The following is a 22,357-nucleotide window of genomic DNA, read 5'->3' as shown; positions in this document are numbered from 1 at the left end:
TACACCTGGGCTTAGGCGTAGGAGTCGGGGTTGGGGGATGCAGCCCCCCAACCAACATTTTTGGTGAAAACTCGGGCAATATGCTGAGAATTTTTTCGGCTACCTACTGAAAGAAGAATAATTTGCAATGTGTTTTTCAAATTTTATGGTGAAAATTCGGGCAACATGCTGAAAATTTTTCGGCCACCTACGGAAAGAAGAATAATTTACATTTTTTAAAATATTTTTGGGTGAAAATTCGGGCAATATACTGAGAATTTTTCGGCCACCTACTGAAAGAAGAATAATTTGCAATGTGTTTTTCAATTTTTTTTGGTGAAAATTCGGGCAATATGCTGAGAATTTTTCGGGCACCTACTGAAAGAATAATAATTTGCAGTGTGTTTTTCAACGGTTAAACTTATATTATTATCATTATTGTTGTAACGACTTCCCCAATAATTATAACCAATGTGGAAGGGTATAACATTGAAAATGACTGTACGTCATTGGCATCTGATGTAATAACGGATGAATGCCTACATGATATGCATATTAACAATTAACATTAAACTTTGGTTATATTTTTCGGGCAAGTCGTTAGCCCGCCCAAATCAATTAGGGTCCTACGCCTATGCACCTGGGTGAAGAGAGGCAATAGAGAAATGTAGCGCCTTGCCCATGGACACAACGTAATGATCTGGCCAGGGCTCAAACCTGCTAGCCTTAGATCACACGTCCACTGCTCTCACGGGGTGGGGTATACCGCTGCCCCTCGAAAACTGCTGTGCCTGGCATCCAGATTTACCTCCCCCACCACTGCAAATGCACTGGGCAGAGTATAGATATATGGGACAAATTTTTAGTATTTTTGGAGTGCATATTTGCTACCAGCTAGTGTTAAATAAACACCAACTTGAGAATCATTTACTATACACCACAAAGGGTGTTAAATCGGTTATCTTTGGTGTCAGTATTGTTTCTCTGGTTGGTGTAGAAGTAGCACTGACTGTATTGACTTTTAATCCAAACTGGTGTGACGTATAGTTCTTCCCTCTGATGTTGATTGGGACTTCGTTTTATCGTAACTTGACTGAGTTAATTCTCTATATAATACTGTTGTTAACACCTTTTCAAAGTAACACCTAAGTTTGGGCCAAATGTTCAAGCAATAAACAACAGGCAAAAAATAAAAATAGTAAGTTTCAGTTATTCAAGTTTTATTTATCTTGAAAGCATCAGTTGTACAGATGAAACGTTAACAGAAAATAGAAAGCAAACTATTTATCAAGTGCATAAACAAGAATGTATAAAAGCTTGTCTCATATAAAGTTCAACATATTACATTTGCAGGCACATTTGTGTTCAAACTGACTGGAAAACTTAAGTCTTTTGAAGGTAAAATCAGCTCATAATATTTTCACATCACGAGTCATTAAAATTTAAATTATTCCTTTGTCTCAAAAAGATAATTAACCATTTTCTATGGATATAAACAATTGCTGTAAACCAACATCATTGACTGAGGCATAAGTAGTGCACTTCTAAGAAGTGCAATCAATTTACTGAACACTTACATGCCTTGGACAGACATAACTGTGATGATCAGATCTTGATTGACTCCTCAGTAATGAGAGGGGTTTGAAGTCAACAGCAGTCTGCTGAGGTTTTGCCTCTTTCACAGCAAATCCACTGAAGAGACAATGTTTAGTAATACAGTGTGTTCCAAACAACGAGAACAACATAAAAAAAAATCCTTATGAATCAGTATATGTTATACCTGAGTAAACTGACCAAATGACGCCATGTCATAACAAAGCAAATGGTGACACTTCAGTCCCACCCAAGGTTCACCCAATTTACATCAAACACTTCGATAAGCAGTGTGGCATCTAGCACTTTTGAGGCAACACATTCATGACACTCCAATGATAAATTGATATCGTTTTTTTCTGAACCATGCTCCAACATGAAAAGTATAGTGACTGTTTTGAATTGAAATGGTACAACATTTGATTGATTTGTTGTCTTCCTGTCACAGTTTTACAAACTTTCTTCAACTTTCTACAATTATCACCAATTTGACAGGAATAATCATGTTCTGTTTTATGCTTAATGCACCAAACATGGATAAGTGGACCCACTAACCACAAACAAGTAGGATAATCGATCATAAAGTGATGCTTTGCAATGAGAGAACAAGTTGGGAATATCTCACAGAATTTAGAATGATCAGGCCCGTATCCGGGGGGGGGATCATTTCTTGAAAACGCGCGCCCCGCAACCCTACGCCCCACCCCTCTTATCGCTTCCCGATGAGTTATGAAACTTAATTAAAGACCTTCGCCCGAAGTACCAAGACCTCGACGAAATCCAGCAACCCACCACTTCATCCATAACAATGATCAGGTTGTGTATTAGTGACGTAAGTGACGTCTAGAGGTCGTGCACTGACCTACATGGAGTGTGACCACTCCCGATTTTGCAATTTCCCAAGATCAGGCCCCGAAAAATCCCAAGGACTTTGTATTGTATGGATATCTAGCAATATCTAGCAATATCTAGGGAAGAAAATCCCAAGATCTTCCCGAAACTGAAGGCAGATCGAGAATCGAAGCCTTCAGTGTGTTATGAACTTGAAAGTGTCTTTCGAAATGAAAAAAATGTGGGGCATTGCACAATAAACAGATCAAAGATATTTATTTCAGTCTCATTTCAATTATTCAAATTTGTATTAAAGCAAACAGCAGATATCAAATATCATATTTAGAGAGCATGAAAATGGCATTCCAAGGATGAACAGCCCCCAGACTGTCTATGTGTGTAGTACTAGTCAAAGGTGTAGGAGCCCAAGTTGATTTGGGGGGGGGGGCGGCTGTAACAACTTGCCTGAAAAATATTATATATATCCTTTAGGTACATCATTGCAATTTGTTTTTCTCTCAGTAGGTGCCCGAAAAATTCTCAGCATATATTGCCCAAATTTTCACAAAATATTTGGTTGGGGGCTGCAGCACCCCCACCCCCCCCCCCTCTGCTTCCTACAGTTATGTGTGTAGTTCGGTTTCAGAAATATCTGGTATTTTTTCATTTCCTTCAACAAAGTTTTATAGTATCAGTGATAAGAGGTTTGAATATTTGTACAGCAATAAATTAACTGTGTCTGAATTTTTCGAAAATTCCCTGACCAACATTCTTCATCATACTTCCCTCTACTCGTGCAATTTTGACCAGTCTGTTAGGGGTTGAAGGAGGTTTTTTCTGTATTGGTTGTCCATAGATGAAATTTTGCGCAACATTTTGGATATGCTTTGAAGTGAATTTATTCACGAGAAATATTTTCAAATTCTGAAAAAATAATGGGTTTAAAACCTTGAAAAGTGGTGCTGAAGGATATTGAAGGGTAATGATCCACAGGAGATGCGATGAGGGCGATGTGGCTTGAAAAGTGGTGCTGAAGGGTATTGAAGGGTAATGATCCAGATCGATGACGTCGAACATGATGTGTGACTGATGACAACCTTCAAAGAGGCTACGGATGAAGAAAAAAACTATTAGGAAATACTTGGTTCTCAGGCAAAAGTGTACATCTGGTTGGTCATTTTCAAACCCGGTGATCTGGGGGGGTATCAAAACCAGAAATTTTCTTGTACGCTGCGTCCCAACCGATGGTGGCGCTCCGCTTAGAAAGTTTATTTATATCTTCTGTGTGACAAAGGGCAGAACATTGGATGCTATTCAAATAGAATTACACCTAGGAGGTAGATATTTTAAAACAAATTAAAATGCACCTTGTGAATAGATGATGTTGATAATAGTGGATTCACTGTCTCAAAGTCATCATAAAAAAAAAATGGAACTGGAGTGCTTTACAATACTGTGAGTATATTTTTGATTTTGCTTGAATTCAGAGTAAAGTTCATTGCACGGATTTGATAGACTGTCTAAGTGTGTTTTGATATCATTTTTAAACATTATATAGTCTTTTCCCAATTCATGTTCTTTGAAGGTCAGCTTGTACACTACCAGTGATTTCACCAATAACATTATCCATTGAATTAACTATTTGGTTTAGAGTATTTTAATAACCTTTGAGCTTGCAGACATCGTACATAGCCTATTAACCCTGCTGCCTGAGTCTGAAGTTCTTGAGGGGAAAGGATTACAAAGGTTGCAAGTTCATCACCCTCCTCATTATCATCATATTATGTTCAACATCATCCTCCAAATTATGTTCCCTTTTTTCCTGGGTCAATTTGTTAATGAAAATGGAGCATGCTTAACTATATGCTTCCTCAATTCACTAAATGAGAAAAGTGTCTGACAACATGCCCCTTGGCAACATTTCAGCAATAGATTCTGCCCATCATAACATCCAAGTTGTAACCTCCTGTCCCTGAGTAAGTAAGGTACACTACCAAGATAAGCTTTGCATTTGAAACAACTCATTCTTGCAATTTAGATCTAAGCATCCTCACATGTGGGGTCTGTTGGGTAAAGGTGATATCTATTTCATAGACTGTGTTTGTAGAAATGTCCAAAACTTAAAGGGAGTGAACACTAGCGCACAAAAATTTGTCTGATGCCGGTAATCTGAAATAGTTTCCACAACACAGTGTACATAGCAGAGATGGACATCTTAGGTCGAGATAAAAGATAACAAGGTATCACGTTTCATTACTGTCTGCATTTTGTAGCGACAAGAAAAAACTTCACTTGCAAGCGACAGAACTTTTTTAGAGGAAGGCACTCGGTTTGGGGCGAGTCTTAAATGCCTTTAAGGAGATGCATGCTTACTGTGGTGAAGGCCAAACACAACATGGCTCTTAAGAGTGCATTAAATGCTCCCAAGGCATCATGTGAGTGCAGAACAGGGTATAGGGCGAAGTGGTCTACAACAATGAAGTACTGTGAAATGCTTCTTTTGGTAGGTCCAAGTGCCAGAAGATATGCGCCTCCTTCATGGCTGGGGTGTTCTTTCCCAAGAATGCATCGATACTACATCCACTGTGTAAAGCAGATAACACAAATTGTAATAAATTATTAGAAGAAACCTACAAGATAAAATTCAATTTTTGAATTTCATAAAGGGTCTTAGTATTTGTTTTATACTAATTACTCTGAACCTGTAACAATGACATTTGTATAATGAGAAATGGTACACTGGCCCATCACGTCTTTGTTCTGAGGTTTAATTGTTCAGTTGCTTAAAGTGATAGTCACAGAATGAAATGGATATGTTTAGCACACAGATAATCAGAACTGGTGCCTCAGAAACAAGACAAAATACACAAGAAGTTGTAAGATTTTTGTGGTCTTAAATAACATTACATGACTCATTGGTCACATCAAGCAAAATGGCCATTTTTTGATAGGTCTGCACAGAGGCAGTGACATCACCATATCAGCTTTGTTTTTGAGCATTGGAGAAATTCATTATATTACAAACCCAGGGCTTGACACAGTGGCGGAGCTAGGGGTATTGGTCAGGGGGGCAAGAATGGTCTGTAGGGGCGCTTTCGACACTATCTAAGCGGAGCGCCACCCAGGTTGCCGCGGAGCGTACAAAAAAAATTTTGAGTAAAAAGATACTCCCTAGATCGCCGGAAATGACCCTTTCTGGGCCTTGCTAATTTGCAGATAATGTGACAAATATCAATAGGTAGATAAGAGCGCAATAAAAAAGTCAATCATCGCGTATAAGTGAAAAGTGGTAAAAAGCTGAAAAGGGCACGAGCAGTCCGTCGGGAGGGCATCCACCCCCCCTGACTGTATGGACGCTCCGCCAGTGGCTTGATATGACCAACGGCAAAAAGCCGTCCTGCCCTTGCTGTTTGCCCATACAGGTGCCCCTGAATTTCTGCCTCGCCAACAGCAAAGTTTGCTTTCATGCTCTTTATGTTTTGCCGCTGGTGCCCTGTACATTGCAAGTAGTACACTAAGTTACTCTATAGAGTACTGTAACCAAAAATCTTTTAGAGGTTTTGTATGATTCTTCCTTTGCAATGCAGTTGCTTGACTGGGCAATTTTTTTCTCACTATTTCGAGAGCTTCAGCGTATCTATTGTACATACAGTACAAACATGAATGTCGTTGAGATCTTTCTTTATTATTCCTTCGCAAGGACTTTGCTCTTCCACATTGTTTTTACTGCCACACAGTAAGTCAACAGGACTTCTCCATTGAGTTAACTATATGTGAAGGAAATCACACAGTAAAATCCCATTGACTTTGTAGGCCTACTCTGGTTAGAGCTTTGTTATGCCACCCTTCACTTAAAGGCACTGAGGACTCGCCCCAAACCGCGTGCGGCAATCTGATAAAGTTAACTTTCTGTTGCTTGCAAGTGATGTCTTGTTTGTGTCGCTACAAAATGCAGACAGTGATGAAACGTGATACCTGAGATGTCCATCACTGTATCGTTTGTACTGTACTGTGGGTATTGACTGCAGCTGTATGTAGTGACTGTACACTAGTGTCTAATTACAGACGGTAGCAAGCTGTGTGTGTATTTTCTGGGATCGATGGTGGCATGGGCGGCGATCATGGGGGGACGGGGGGACATGTCCCCACCAATATTTTAGGTGGGGGGATATAGTATCTAATATCCCCCCAATATTTGGTGGCATAGTTTTTTTTAAGCATATATTTTGTATTTTTTAATGATATCGCTAGTAATTTCAAAATAGAAAATGCTTAGATGCAACTTACAAGGCCTGGGAAGTGCCATTTCCAGCGATCTGGGAGGCATTTTCGGCCAAAATTTGTCTTTGCGCTTCGCACCAACTTATGGTGGCACTACAATTAGAAAGTCTGGGTACAAGCTTTGCCCCTCCCTTGGCAAATTCCTCGCAAGGCGCCTGTCTAACTGTGTCACAATTTGTTACTATATATGACCGAAATCAATAGCTAGACAGACCGCATCCGTAATGAAATTTGGTTTGCATCTTGTCTATGAGTGTAAGTACAATCATATATGATCCACATCGATATGGGTTCACTGGGTTTCCATTTGGCCTGTTTCCTACAAGATTTCTAACCGCAGGTGCGTAGCCAAGGGACGGGGGGGGGTGAAGGGTGGAGACCGCCCTCCCCCTCGAGCATATTTTTTTGGGTATTTTCTATGATATAGAAGTTTTAAAGTAGCCGTTATAAGAGGTTTTAATATTTGTACCAATAATTTAACTGTGTCTGAATTTTCGAAAATTCCTTGACCAACATGCTTCATCATACTTCCCTCTACTCGTGCAATTTTGACCGGTCTGTTAGGGCTTGAGAGGGGTTTTTCTATATTGGTTGTCCATAGATGAAATTTTGTGCAACATTATAGGTATGTTTTGAAGTGAATTTATTATTCAAATTCTGAACAAATAATGGGCTTAAAACCTTGAAAAGTGGGGCTGACGGGTATTGTGGGGCATTACGTAGAATTACCTGCAAAAGCAATGATCCACATGAGATGCAATGAGGTCGCACATGATGTGTGACTGGTGACAATCTTGAAAAAAGGTTATGAATGAAAAAAAAAAACTATTAGGAAAAATTTGGTTCTCAGGCAAAAGTGTACATCTGGTTGGTCATTTTCAAGCCCGAGAAGTGCCATTTCCGGTGATCTGGGGGGCTATCAAAACCAAAAATTTTCTTGTACGCTGCACGCCAACCAATAGTGGCGCTCCGCTTTGATAGTAATTCCCCTGCTTCCAGGCAAATGTCCCCCCCCCAATATTTGAAACAGATCCCCGCCCCTGGATGGTGGTGTTTAACACTTCTGTTACACCTCATTCGAAACTAGGTCAAATTACCGGCATTATAGACGTATCTTTCTGCGTGAGTCTTCACACCCTTTAATACCACAACTTTAATGCTTGGGCTGCATGGACAAGGGTACATGCTTAGCCCATTCCACTTAAGGTTAGCGACAACATACTTTGCATATGGCATTATGTTGCTTTTGTGACATAACCACTTGCATTTTAAAGTTGGTTTCTGCTAGAATGCACTTAGGCCGTTGTACACTGTACGTGTGTGGTAATGTGTCATTACGGTTTGGTTTGCAGATTCTATTGCATGCCAGACACTGCATGCAGAGAGGTCAGTTTACGACCATATGGCATGTAGATTACATAATCACATATAACTTTCTTGGTTGCAGCATGCTATACTTGGAGGCAGTGGCGTAGCATCCATATAGTCAGGAGAGGGGGGGGTGGATGCCACCCCCTGACGGACTCAAATGGACTGCTGGCGCCCTTTTCAGCTTTTTACCACTTATTGGAGATTATTGACTTTTGATTGCGCTCTCATCTACCTATTGACATTTGTCACATTTTGTTGGTGTAATTTCCTGATAAAATGCTCTAACGGCTATTTATTCTTCATTTATCTGCAAATTAGCAAGGCCCGGAAACGGTCATTTCCTGCTATCTAGGGAGTATCTTTACTCAAAAAAATTTTGTACGCTCCGCGCCAACCTGTGGTGGCACTCCGCTTATATAGTGTCCAAAGCGCCCCTACAGACCATTCTCGCTCCCTCTCTGACCAATACCCCTAGCTCAGCCACTGCTTGGAGGCAATGCAGTAGGTCTTTAAAAAGCTGCTCGTATTTTCAGTAGACCTAAATCCTCCCATAATACATTAACAGAAAATTATCAAACCTTTTAGAAAGTCCACTGCTTTGATCACTGGAAACTTTGTCACTCCAGCATGGCCATGGTTTTGCAGGCGATAACAGACAGCAGCTAGACTACCAGCAATATGGTAGCATGCGTTTCTGTGTCCCAGCCTTCGAAAAATATAATTGTGACATTATGCGTTCAGTTAAATGAGTCTTTTATAGCATGTGAAAACTGGAGCACATGAAAGGTTCAACTTTCCTTGCGTATATATGTGGGGGAAGGTGGTGTAATCAATATTCATGAACTCTCCCCGTTACAACTTTTCTGACCTGTGACCCGACAGGTTGCCTGTATCTATGCAAGTTGCACAATGGACTGTATTGTATTTATGTAGTTTTGTATTTAGATCCTCCTACAAGCAGGAACTGGCGAAGAAGCCATCATTGGCTTATCAAAGCCGCAAGCTGACCGAAGTCAGTCTCTTAAATTCATATTTAACGTCCATGATTATGAATTGTTAACAACTCTGTAACTGGACGACATACATTAATCTTGGAGTGACTCGAACTCAGGACCTTATGATTGAAAGCCACCGGCATTAACCACTGATCGAGCTAACACTCCCTATTTGTTTATCTGTATTGTTTTGTTATATTGTATTGTGTTGTTGTATTGTTTATCTGCATTGTCTGTAATATCACTCACTTAAACAGTGGTCCGTCTTGTTTTGATGTGGTTTAAGCTATAGTAAGCGTTGCTTAATTCCGCAAACACGCCGTCCAACCACTCTAACAATAACTGGTATCTTTAACTTCGACTTTGAGATGTGAGAGCGTAGTTCTCAGGGCTAACGAATCCTTCCGGTGGGTTGTACCACCGTCCTCTTTTACATCCTCTATTATGTGCTTTCATTTACTTTACCGGCTTTCATACCCAGTAAAGGCCCTATAACTCCAATAAATTGGAGCAGAACAAGACACAGGTTTTGACTCTTCTTTTGTGTTGCATGTACGGCATCACCTTTAATAGACTGAGGTAACTCAAAGAAAACCAAAGTTGTAACCTACTGGAAAAAGGTTAACATTTCTCATTAATGTCGGGACATTTCTCATTAATGTTTGGACATTTCTCACTCATGGTGGGACATATTTCTCACTAATGTTGGGACATTTCTCATTACAGTAATTTTGGGACATTTCTCACTAATTTTGAGACATTTCTCATTAATGTTGGGACATTTTTCATGCAGCTAGCTCCCTCAGGCATGATTATTCCATAATTCAACTATAACTGATATTCAATCACTTCCAGTCTACAATACTGTGTTGATTTATCAAGCACAGTATAATATTTAACACATAATGGGGCAGGGGGTTTCAGTTTGCCCCAACCATGCAGTCACAATGACTTAAATTTAAGTAAAAGCTGTTTAATAGGCTTTGCCTCCCATCTTAAAGAATGGCCTTTAGCATATTATCCAGCATCCATATCAATAAATAAAACAATCACATCTGATTAATATATCCCATGTAATCAATACAATGCAGCAGAGACAATTGCACTAGCTGTCTGCAGGTGATGTCAGCTTGTGATGCAGGGGACCGCAAATGGGAACAGTGAAATGGCTAACATGCTATAAGTGATTGCTGTAGCTTTGCTTACTGGGTAACTTTGTTTACTTACTTCCCAACTCCAAATCCTCGCACGGTCCACCGTTGCCAGCGCAACTCAGCAGTGGTGCGCCTTTATCATGTACTGTTTCTTGCAAGTGCAATAATCTTTTGGGAATTCATCTGGAAACATTAATCTAAAGTCTTGTCTATAATCTGCAGGGAAGAAAATTTAAGTCATTTCTTTACTACATTATGTGTCAAGTACTGTCACTAAGTTGAATTTTCTTTGGCATATCAATTGTGAATATTACCCAACTTACAATGCTGTTAGCCCATTATAGGAATAACACAGAAAGTAATGACCACCATTTTCAAGTCAACCAAAATGCAAATATAAATACATAGAGGTTAAAGGATTTTTTTCAAGAATCTGGCATACTGTGTACAGCAGACATGATCAATACTGTGACAGCGAAATTGTGGTCATGAAATTGACAAAAAGTATTCGCAATCATTCTGCTGAGCTCAAATTACACTTCTTGTAATGAATATGGCTCATACTGAATATGAAATCTCTTATAGCAAATTCCCTTCAGATACCATATTCACAAGATTTTCACAATTTAATCCCCGTTGACCTCAAATGACCTTTGACCTCTACTAAAAACAATAAGATCTGTCTGCTTATTGTGGTACACCTATACCGAACATAAGATCTCTTCAAGTTTTCCTTAGTGTTTACAAGGTACGTAGGCTCTTCTCTAAGATAGTAGACTATAAATTATATTCATTTGTAGTGTATGTACTGGATTACAGCTAAATATGTTGCTCTGAAAACAGTCAGCAAAACAAAACCCAGCCTCTGGGGCACGGTTGCGGAGGGCCCCTGGCTTCTATGAACCCTGTATTGCTTCTTTCATAAAAAACAGCTTCCTGAAACAATTACTAAAATGTATCTATTAATAAAAATCCACTTTAAGTACCAGGATCCTGTTTTACATTTCATATGAAGATATGTAACTGGTTCAACTGGTCTGAAAACTTGGATGAATGTCATGTGTGTTATTTTACATAATTAAAGGTCACAAGTATTGACCCCACATTAAACTCAATACAGGAAAGGTTTAGGTACAACATACTATTTTCCTGTGAAGGTCAAAGGTCATCTGAGGTCAAAAGAAATCAAGGCTTGTAAACAGGTCCATAGGAGTGCAAGAACCTTGCTAATCACATAAAGCATACAGCACTGTTAAACATTCACTGCCTGCAGTACACATTAATATACATATGACCTGTGGTAAAGAATTACTAATTAAGTTTGTCTGGAAGTTAATTGTCTGCAATCAAATGTAGACCAGTGTAATTGTACTGAAGCTTTATTACTTACAAGACCAGTTGGTGTGTGTGGGTCTGCAAGGATTTCAAATGCGTTGACATTAATACCAATGGCATATATTTTCTTTTAGTGATCTGTAGGTGGAGTCCCACTGAATGTAAAAGGAGATTTAAGGATAAAAACTATATATCAAGTGTATTAATATTTTGTTTTAATAAATGTGTGATTATATAAAGTTGCACAGCTACTTTAAGTGGGATTAGTATCGCTTTAATATAATCACACACTAACTGATATCAACCTTGGTGATCTAACTCTTTTGCAGTAGTGATACACCGCATTTGCCAGTAGAGCCGTTGGTCACCCCTTGAACACACAGACAGACCTCTTAGTCAGATTACTCTTGCAGCGAGGTCAACAGCTCAACTTTTACCTTAATGAAAGTACTTTTCACAACCAAACATGCATTTTACATGTTAATTCGGCAGCTGCTAACTACGATCTGACATTATACAGCTCACTTCAGTAGCTGCATACGTACCTTTGGTACGTCGGAATATCTCAAACTTCTGTATTTGTACATTGAAATGCTTTCAAGTTGATTACAATATGCAATCATGCCTTTAAGCAGGAAAATTAAAACATGCTGTGGATACTCAACCTGAGCAGAATATCCTTAATATGGGTTGACCATGTAAATTTTGTATCAATTGGGCATATATACCGGTAACAAGTCTCAATAATCCATGTTTACAAACATGTTATTGTAAACATCATATTCATATGAAATCACGATATGATAAAAAAAGTACCCAAATACTTACCCATGCAAATACTACCAGGGACGTAGCCATGGGGGTCGACTGCTCCCCCCCTATTCAGTGTCGAAAATTCTTTGAAAACTGTTGTTTTTTTAGCATGGTATTTTGTCAGTGCTTTTTTGATCTTGAATACTCGTAAGCTCTGTTAAAGCAGCATTTTGCGTTTGGTTGCCGTTTTCTACTTTTTTGACATGTCCATCGATTTTTTTACATATATCAATCACAAAACAGCAAACTAAGATATTGCCAAGTTTTTTTCCTGCCAACAACGTTAATTGGCGAGTAATTAAGGATATTTGCAGATACTGAGAAGAGTGTCCTCGACAAATATTCCACAGTTAAAATTAATCGCATACAGTTCCGCCAAACCCACTAGTTTGAATTCAACCAATCAGAGATGCAGGTTTAGTTATGAGCTGTTGCTAAAAATAGATTCAAGACTTTGCGTTGGTACAATTAACCAGGGAGATGTAATGGAACTCCCTGGTACAACTGCCATATAGACTGTACACAAATCAAGCTTGGTGTTATATTACGTATTGGTCAATGAAGTTCGTAGTGTTTAAATATTCATATTATGGGCGAGGTTTATTGGGTTCTAACGGTAAATATCTTGGAGAAAAACAAAGTTGAAAGTTGCAAATTTTTCGACTTTTATGCCACCATGTGAAGTAAGATTTAAATAGATAAGCTAGTTATGTATGTCGTTATGGCATAGTGGAGTCAGTGAGGTTGAGAAAAATCATAGAAAAGGACGCAAAATGCTGCTTTAACTCGATTATAAATGTAGTAACATTCAGGCCTACTGATTCAGCTACTTACTTAGTTTGGCAGATGCAGTTAGCTAAATTTAGCCTATAGCCTATAACAAGCCTACAGTTGGCCACTGCATAATAAAATACATATCACCTACCTAACCGCACTCGATGGAGTGTCACAAACCGTATGCACAACGCCATGGACAACGTTCATTCTCATCCTAAGTTGTTGCACGAACAGCATGTTATGAAGCTAAGCTAGCAATCGTATGTGATAAGCGCTTCCTATAAATATTTATTACACTGTAAAATACACTGCGATAACGATATTTGTTTCTAGGCAACTGAACATCTGGCGGTCTTACAAAATATGAAAGTTTATATTGTCCATCAGTTAAGTTCGTCAAATGTATTAAAGTCCAGACAAGAGTCATCCTACTGGAAAAATTGTAAAGAAGCACACTGTTTGTCTTTCTGATATAATATGTAAAAGAACATGTAAAAGAATTCAAACAAGGAAGCAAAATCTGCTGATAATATGATATCATATGATAATGATGAAACTGGCAAAACATTGCACCAGATCGCATCTAGGACCTTCAATTGTTCAAAAATATCTCAGAGGGGAGGGGGACACCCCCTCCTCCATATCAATCGCAAAATGTTCCCCCGTTCAAATTCCTGGCTACGTCGCTGTCTACTACCATCATGTTAGCAACCACTATGTTTACCAACGAACTCCTGCATTTTGCACTCAGATATGTTGGCACTGCATTTGGCTAAAACAGCGACCACCTGCACTTTTCCTGAAGAACTGCTAAGATGACTGAGCTTTAAATTTAGGTGTGGAAAACAAAATACATTCAGTATTCTTGAAATCTGAAATGAATATAAGAGGTTCATTATCATAGCTGTAAACATAACATAAATTATAGGCCTACAGAACTTTCGTTATTATTTTTTGTAATATGAGTATTTTACTTCCATGTCCTGGTGTGTTGAAATTCTCGCCGGGGATACCCAAAGACCATGCAAAATCCACTTATAATTTTCAAGAAGTGATTCCCTTCAATCCATTATTGTGCAGGCCACATGTTTGATAGTTAAAGATTGTTTAAGAATCATCCAAGTTAACAGCATACTTGAAACGTCTTTCAAAAGTAAAATTACTCTCCTGTCAACCGAGGGGGAATCTGCAGTTTGACCCGCCAAATGTGGCCCGGACACCTCAAATTGTCCTCAAAATGTTATATTTGAAGGGACCGAGGAAATCCTTCCCATGAAAAAAGGTAGACTTAGTGTGTTTGAGGAAAACTCGTCAAAAAGATACCCCAAACTTGTATGCACACATTTCAAAACACTGCTGATTATATTCATGTCAACAGAGTATTTTGGATAGGCTGGAGCTTAATTGTCACTTACCCCACATCCCATCTCTCTTTAACACTATGATGGCTGTGTTTGGCTCCATTTCAATGAGAGGTACAAGATCATCTTCATTGATCTCTGCTTCATCCTCTTTATCCACAAGTACCCCATCTTTGGGGATTTTACATTTCTTTTTGGTGATAACATATATGTAAGAAATTATTAATATCGGCCTAGTATTTGTAACAAACTTGTTTAAGCCATTGTTTAGTTTTTAGCGATGCATATTAAGTATTTTTTAAATATTTTTAAAATTATTGTCATCTTTAATGAGGGTAGTCCTGCTGCAGTGCACAAGCACTGCTTTCCATGAATGTTGATGGACATTCAGCAACTTCAATTCAGCAAAAAAATCTGTAACATGCACATCCTGAAGCCCACACCCCAGGACTAATCTAGCTGCACGATTTTGAAGGATCTGAACCCGGTCAACCAATTTGTTCGTTGCCATATGTCCAAACGGCAGAACAAATTTAGTCAATATCGGGTACAATTAGACAGTGGCGGAGCATCCATACAGTCCGGGGGGGGGGCGGATGCCCCCCTGACGGACTCAAATGGACTGCTGGCGCCCTTTCTACCTATTGACATTTGTCACATATTGTTGGCGATGACACCATTTATTCTTCGTTTATCTGCAAATTAGCAAGGCCCGGAAAGGGTCATTTCCGGCGATCTAGGGAGTATCTTTACTCAAAAAATTTCTGTATGCTCCGCGCCAACCTTAGTGGCGCTCCGCTTAGATAGTGTCGAAAGCGCCCCTACAGAACATTCTCGCCCCCCTGACCAATAACCCTAGCTCCGCAACTGGTTAGAAGTTATTCTACGTTTCCCGTTCGACATTTGCGAATAACTAACTGTAGTACACATGTTACTTATTCCATAATGGATTCGATATATACAACTATGGAAAGCCTTTTGCTTCGGTACGAGAGGTTTTTTCGTCGAAAAAGTACATTTTTGTGTATTTTTCCAAACATAATGAGGTTTTATCAATGGGTCATATGAACTCTGAAGATGATGAAGAAAATAACCATCATGCGTCTTCCCCGGTCCAAACAGTGCTTGACCAATTCACATGACCAATACACCATCACTAATTAGATGGATGTAACAGGGACATGAAAAACTTTGGGCCTTAATCAAAACCAGAACGCATTGGATCACCTAACCAAAGGGTCATATGAACTCTTAAGACAATGTAGAAGAGCACCATAATGTGTCTTTCCCGGTCCAAAGAGTGCTTGACCAATTCAACTGACCAATACATCATCACTTATTAGATGGATGTAACGGGGCCACGAAAAACTTTAGGCCTTAATCCATGCAGTACGCCTTGGATCACCAAACCGATGGTTAACATGAACTGTAAGGACATTGTAGAAGTGTACTATAATGAGTCTTGTCCGGTCCAAATAATGTTTGACCAGTTTGACCACTACATTATTACTTCTTAAGTTAATGTAACAGGATCACGAATAAAAAGCATTTGGGCCCTAATCAAAACCAGATGGCCTTGGACCACCTAACCAATGGGCCATATGAACTCTTAAGACAATGTAGAAGAGTACCACAATGCGTCTTGCCCCGTCAAAAGAGTGCTTGACCAATTTAATTGACCACTTCGATCATTACTTCTTTAATGAGAGTAACAGGACCATGAAAAAGCTTTGGGCCCTAATCCATGCAGCACGCCTTGGATCACCAAACCGATGGTAAACATGAACTCTAAGGACATGGTAGAAGAGTACCTTCATGTGTTTTGCCCGGTCCAAAATATGCTTGGCCATTTGAAATGACTACTACATCATCACTTCTTAAATTAATGTAATGGGACTACGAATAAGTTTAAGCCCTAATTAAGACCAGAACGCCTTGGACCACCTAACCAATGGGTCATATGAACTCTTAAGACATTGTAGAAGTGTACCATAATGCGCCTTGCCCGGTCCGAAGAGTGCTTTCAGACCAATTTAAATGACCACTAAGTCATTACTTCTTTAATGAGTGTAACAGGACTAAGAAAAAGTTTAGGCCCTAGTCCATGCAGCAAGCCTTGGATCACCAAACCGATAGTTAACATGAACTCTAAGGACTAAAAGAGTACCACAATGCGTCTTGCTCTGTCCAAAGAATGCTTGACCAATTAAATGACCACTACATCATCACTTCTTAAATTAATGTAACGGGACTACAAAAAAGTTTAGGCCCTAATCAAGACCAGAACGCCTTGGACCACCTAACCAATGGGCCACATGAACTTTTGAGACAATGGAGAAGTGTCCAATACTGTAATGCATCTTGGCCAGTCCAAAGAGTGCTTCACCAATTTAATTGACCACTAAATCATGACTTCTTTAATGAGTGTAACGGGACCACGAAAAAGCTTTGGGCATTAATCCCTGCAGCACGCCTTGGATCACCTAACCAATGGGTAACATGAACTCTAAGGACATTGTAGAAGAGTACTATAATGTGTCTTGCCCCGTCCAAAGAATGCTTGACCAATTTAAATGACCACAACATTATCACTTCTTAAATGAATGTAATAGGACAGCGAATAAAAAGCCTTTGGGCCCTAATCAAAACCAGAACGCCTTGAACCAACTAATCAATGGGTCATATGACGATGTAGAAGAGTACTATAATGCTTCTTGCCCGGTCTGAAGAATGCTTGACCAATTTAAATGACTACTACATCATCACTTCTTAAATTACTGTTACAGGATCACGAATAAAAAGCATTTTGGCCCAAATTAAGATCACAACGCCTTGGACCAATTGACCAATGGGTCATATAAACTCTTAAGACAATTTAGTAGAGTACCATAATGCGTCTTGCCCGGTCCAAAGAGTGCTTGACCAATTTAAATGACCACTAAATCATGACTTCTTTAATGAGTGTAACGGGACCACAAAAAGGTTTGGGCCCCAATCCATGCAGCACGCCTTGGATTACCAAACCGATGGGTAACATTAACTCTATGGACATTGTAGAAGAGTAAGTTCATGCATCTTGCCTGGTCCAAAGAATGTGTGACCCATTTAATGGTATTCTCTCTGCTAATCTTGTCTCCCGTATTGCCCCCGTATTCCCCGATTTAAAAATAAAAGCAATGCCGCCCTCTGTCCTAGCGACAACAGAATCATTCCTTTATTGTTGCATTCTCATCCTTAGCTATAAACAGGATCTGGGCACTGTTACCGCAAAGTTCCCAGGTGTCCAAAATTCCAATCCGTATCTCAGTTCTGCGTACCCTATAGGCCTACTGTGTAATCATAGCGTGTGTTATGTGCGAGCAACTAGTTCACGACTTTGCTATACATGATAGTTGTACACAATTTTTCTACAAACCAAGGGATCTGCTGCACTTGAAATAATTGCATCGCTACTTTGTGATAAATTGCTCTTATCCATTACTGTACGTAACTTTTTGATAGATAAATAGTAGTAAACTAAGGGTACACACTTTTTTTAGTTTTGTTGCTGGCAATCCACAAAAAAAGCAAACTAATAGTGATAAATGGCCCCAGCAACAGTTTGGATAGGTCTAATTTACGGTAGCCAAATAGATAGGTGCGGTATGTATTCAATTGTTTTAATGAGCAATGAAAATAACAATATTGATAGAATGATTTGCGCTAGGTAATGAATGAGGAGGTCATCCGAGAACTTCAGGCTGTGCATTGGTATACATTTCTTCCTTTTTCAGTTAGTTGAGGCTTCATACCATGGGTTCTGTTTCTGTATAGTAAGGGGTGATTAGATACGGGTAAGATCAGGGACTCCTTTTTAAAGCAGTATTTTGCGTACTTTTCTATGGTTTTTCTCAACCTCACTGATTCCACGGTGCCATAACGACACACATAACTAGCTTATCTATTCAAATCTTTCTTCAAATGGTGGCATAAAAGTCGAAAAATTTACAACTTTCAACTTGGTTTTTCTCGAAGATATTTTCCATTGAGATCCAAATAAAACTAGCCCATAATATGAATATTTTAAAGGTACGAATGTAATTGGTCAATACGTAATACAACACAATGCTTGATTTGTGTAGATTGTCTATGGCAGTTGTTCAGTTGTATTGTTAGAGTCCAGCTGGCTGGTTGAACCAAGTTACCAACTCGACCTTTGAATCTATTTTTAGTAACGGCTCATAACTAAACCTGCATCTCTGATTGGTTGGATTCAAACTAGTGGGTTGGGGGAACTGTATGCGATTAAAGACCAACTATGGAGACTTTTCAATGAACATTAAAAATCCCACCATTTTGCATGTATGTAATCCCTAACTCACTCCAATTACATTGCTGTAATTAACTTTACCAATTTCGGATGTTAACTACGTGAAAAATGGGAAGAAAATTAATTCAGCTTTTTAGGAAACCTATTTCAGACATTCCTGAAACATTCCTAGACATCAGGTGACCATGTGACGTCACTGTTGGTATAACGCACTCACAACAATACTTTTAACTCACAACAATACTTTTAGTGTGTAAATTGTATACTTGAGCTGCCAAAAACATCAACGATATTACTCTTTTTCCCCCGAAATGATTTGTAGTAATTTTGGCATGAAAAGTAATTGTAAAAGTAATTGGCAAAAGTAATTTTGGCATGAAAATTTCTCTGCTGCAAGTGCATTTCAACCCAATCAGAGAATAAATGGGGAGGGAGGGGGGGGGGGGGTGGATATTAAGCATGTAATATTTCTTCTGACTTCTATACTTCCATAATTGACTCAGCATATAGCCTAATTTATATTTACCGAAGAATTAATACATTAAATACAAAATTTTGTAAGTGATTAGAAAGTGAAATTTTGACTTAAATTAACAAATGCGAAATTGACCTAAAATCTGGCACTTTTGTTAATGGATTGAAATTGAGTAAACATGAGTAAAATTGCTAGATTATTGATGTTATAATTAAAAATTTAGGAAAAACTGAATAAAAGGAAATTTAATAAAACCTCACCCTAACTCTGGTCGATGTTTAATTGGAATAAAATATATGTCTGGGTAGAACTATTTCACTTGAAGACTATTTTACTAAATAAACCGCTTGACCCAAGATTGTCTTTGTCAGCTCTAGAATTTAGCAGTGCAATCTTTCATAATCTACGAAGGGGGTAATAGCGTTCACAACCACTTTCAAGAAGAGAGGTAAGAAAACTTCTGTTCTTTAAATCTGTAAATATGTGACGTTTATGAAACGAATAAAAGTAATGAAAATAATGAAAAAAAAAAAAGGTTTTCATTGCATTGTAAGTCTACAGAAATCACTTCATTCTGAGAAATGGAGTTGCACCCCCCCCCCCCCCCCAAAGAGAGCACATGTGTTTATCTGGAATGGAAAGGAAATTTTGTATGCAGATGATTGTAAAGCACCAAATAATAATAATAATAAATGAGACTTATATAGCGCCAAATCAGTAAACAAAAGTTACTGCTCAAAGCGCTTTACAAAGAAGTAAATTAATTTACAAAGGAACAAGTGAAGAAATGGGTCTTAAGTAGACTTTTGAAAGTAGAAAGTTTATAGCATGTTCGAATGTGATCTGGTAACTTGTTCCAGAGATAAGACCCAGAGTATTGGAAGCTTCTGTAACCATAGTTCTTCAATCGTGGTTTTGGAACAATTAAAAACAGTTTGTTGGAGGAACGAAGTGTGCGAGTATATGGCAAGAGAAGTTGTGACAGGTACACAGGCCGTTCAAGATGATGAGCACAAATAGCATTAAACTTGCTCGCCAAAGGTGTTGCTTTTGTTTTATTGGTTGGGTGGTCAAAGGCGTGCTGGTTTTGATTAGGTGATGATTTAGTGGTAATAAGTTTAATTGGCCAAGCACTCTTTTGGCCGGGCAAGACGCATTATGGTACTGTTCTACATTGTCCTTAGAGTTCATATGACCCATTGGTTAGGTGGTCCAAGGCGTGCTTGTTGTAGTTGGGGCCTAGAGGTTTTCTTTCAGATCCCGTTTCATTCATTTAAAAAATTGTTGGTCCTTTTAATTGGTCAAGCAACCTTTGGACCGGCCAAGACACATTATGGTACCCTTCTACAATATCTTAAGAATTCATATGACCCATTGGTTTGGTGGTCCAAGGCGTGTTAGTCTTGATTAGGGCATAAAGTGATTTTCTAGGTCCTGTTACATAAATTTAAGAACTGATGAAGTAGAGGTCATTTTAATTGGTCAAGAACTCTTTGAACCGGGCAAGATGCAATATGGTACCCTTGTACATTGTCATTATGAGTTCATATGACCCATAGATAAACCTCATTCCACGACCAAATGTTGAACATCTTGTAACAAAGCTTCGTTTTGCCATAGGTGTTACGTCGATACCATTGTCGAATAAGTAACTGAATAGGTAGCAGTTACTCATTAGCGAATGTCGAACGAGGAATGCGGAATAAGTATCTAACTTCACACCGGTCTAGTTCACTAGTTTTGTAGGCAAACACCCCTACCGCAAGTACGTACTACTGGTACTAGTTCATAAGTTCGCAATAAGTATAGGCCTAACGTTAGGCCTAGTCCTAACTTCTTCAAAATGTAACGTTACTTAAACTATGCCCAAGCCTATATATTATAGTCAATAACTAGGCGTAGTACTACGGGCCTAGTCACATATAACAAGGTGTAGTATCTTGATAGTAATACCAAGGTAGTAATACTTTAGTCTGACCGAAGTCACGTACAACCGCCTCTCCGTACGATATCTTTTTATGAGAAGTTCTAAACATACTCAATATTAACTCCAAAGTAATGCCTACCGGTTCAACTACATTTCTTTTCAACTAAACACCACAACTTTTCTTGTTCCATTTCGAACGAGTAATCGACATTTAGCAATCTTATTTCTCGTCTCGTCTCATCGCGGCTATTTACCATACTTTCCTATAATAATTACTGGTACTACTTTTGACCAATTAGGAGTGCCGGTTTCAATGACGTATTCTATTTGCACGGTTAGGAGATAAACATGAAAGGGGATTTAAGGTGGCATACTCCTATTAGAGTCTATATCCATCCGCTCGATTGTTCTCCTGTATCAGGAAAAGTGCCAAAAAGCAGCGGGAGAACATCTTTTGTGACCTATTATCAATAATTATCTAGTTTTTTTGTGGCTTGCATGTTAAAGATCATGAATAGAAGTACATGTGGTGAGAAAATTGGGTCAATTGAAGCAATTTTAGACCCCTTTAGGCCTCCCAGGAGCAGCGTAGGAAATGTGTTTACCACTGAGTGAAGAGGTTTGTTTACAAGTGACGAAAACTTCCGGCTCGGATAGCAAAAAATATCTTCACGGTCATGGTACGGAAAATTGATGGTGCCATGAAAGGCCAATTTGTCAGCTATCCGGTGATGGGTAGCGTTTAGCTAGTGAAAACTTCTATTTAGACTTAGAGACCACATTACTTTTGTGATTTAGTGTGTAAGTCAATGGGGCTTTTAATGTGCGTATGCTACCTTTAAAACTTCAAATTCAGCGGACATTTTGTTTCTTAAGTTTCGGCTTCCTCGAAATTAGGAGACTTTTTTATCTCGAAACGTCGACCGTTCATCTTGAAATATTCAATTCAATTTCATTTCAGCTATTTGTTGATATTTACATTTTTTTGCCAATTTTTCTAATACTAAAGTGTTGAACTTTAGGCTTTTTGAATTTTATGTCAAATTTCGGTTTCTTATCAATAAATATCGCTTATTCATTCATCGCCTTTCATTGAAATTGTGACTTTTTAAAATAAAATTCAACCTAAAACGTAGAAGCGTTGACCAAAGGTGTT

At 38.7% G+C, this 22,357-nt stretch overlaps 2 long non-coding RNA genes across 6 annotated transcripts in view; one reads left to right on the top strand and one right to left on the bottom strand.

Moving 5' to 3' along the window:
- Positions 1-22,357, top strand: part of LOC139966465 (uncharacterized) — an 86,498-nt gene that overhangs the window by 53,047 nt on the left and 11,094 nt on the right. The gene's annotated exons all lie outside the window — the stretch shown is intronic.
- LOC139966464 (uncharacterized) lies at positions 1,062-22,280 on the bottom strand. 3 transcript variants are annotated; one of them, XR_011792675.1, is made up of 6 exons: positions 21,341-22,280; positions 11,595-11,694; positions 10,278-10,420; positions 8,634-8,761; positions 4,777-4,986; positions 1,062-3,511 (listed from the first exon to the last, which is right to left on the bottom strand). It is a non-coding gene; the product is annotated as an uncharacterized lncRNA (long non-coding RNA). The 3 variants fall into 3 exon arrangements; XR_011792674.1 differs by lacking the exon at positions 21,341-22,280 and having other exon boundaries at positions 11,595-19,211; XR_011792676.1 differs by lacking the exons at positions 8,634-8,761; positions 21,341-22,280 and having other exon boundaries at positions 11,595-19,211.

Source organism: Apostichopus japonicus, chromosome 4, assembly GCF_037975245.1.
Source record: "Apostichopus japonicus isolate 1M-3 chromosome 4, ASM3797524v1, whole genome shotgun sequence".
NCBI lineage: Eukaryota > Metazoa > Echinodermata > Holothuroidea > Aspidochirotida > Stichopodidae > Apostichopus > Apostichopus japonicus.
Note: the sequence above shows the minus strand (reverse complement) of the source record. Positions and strands in the feature narration are given on the sequence as shown.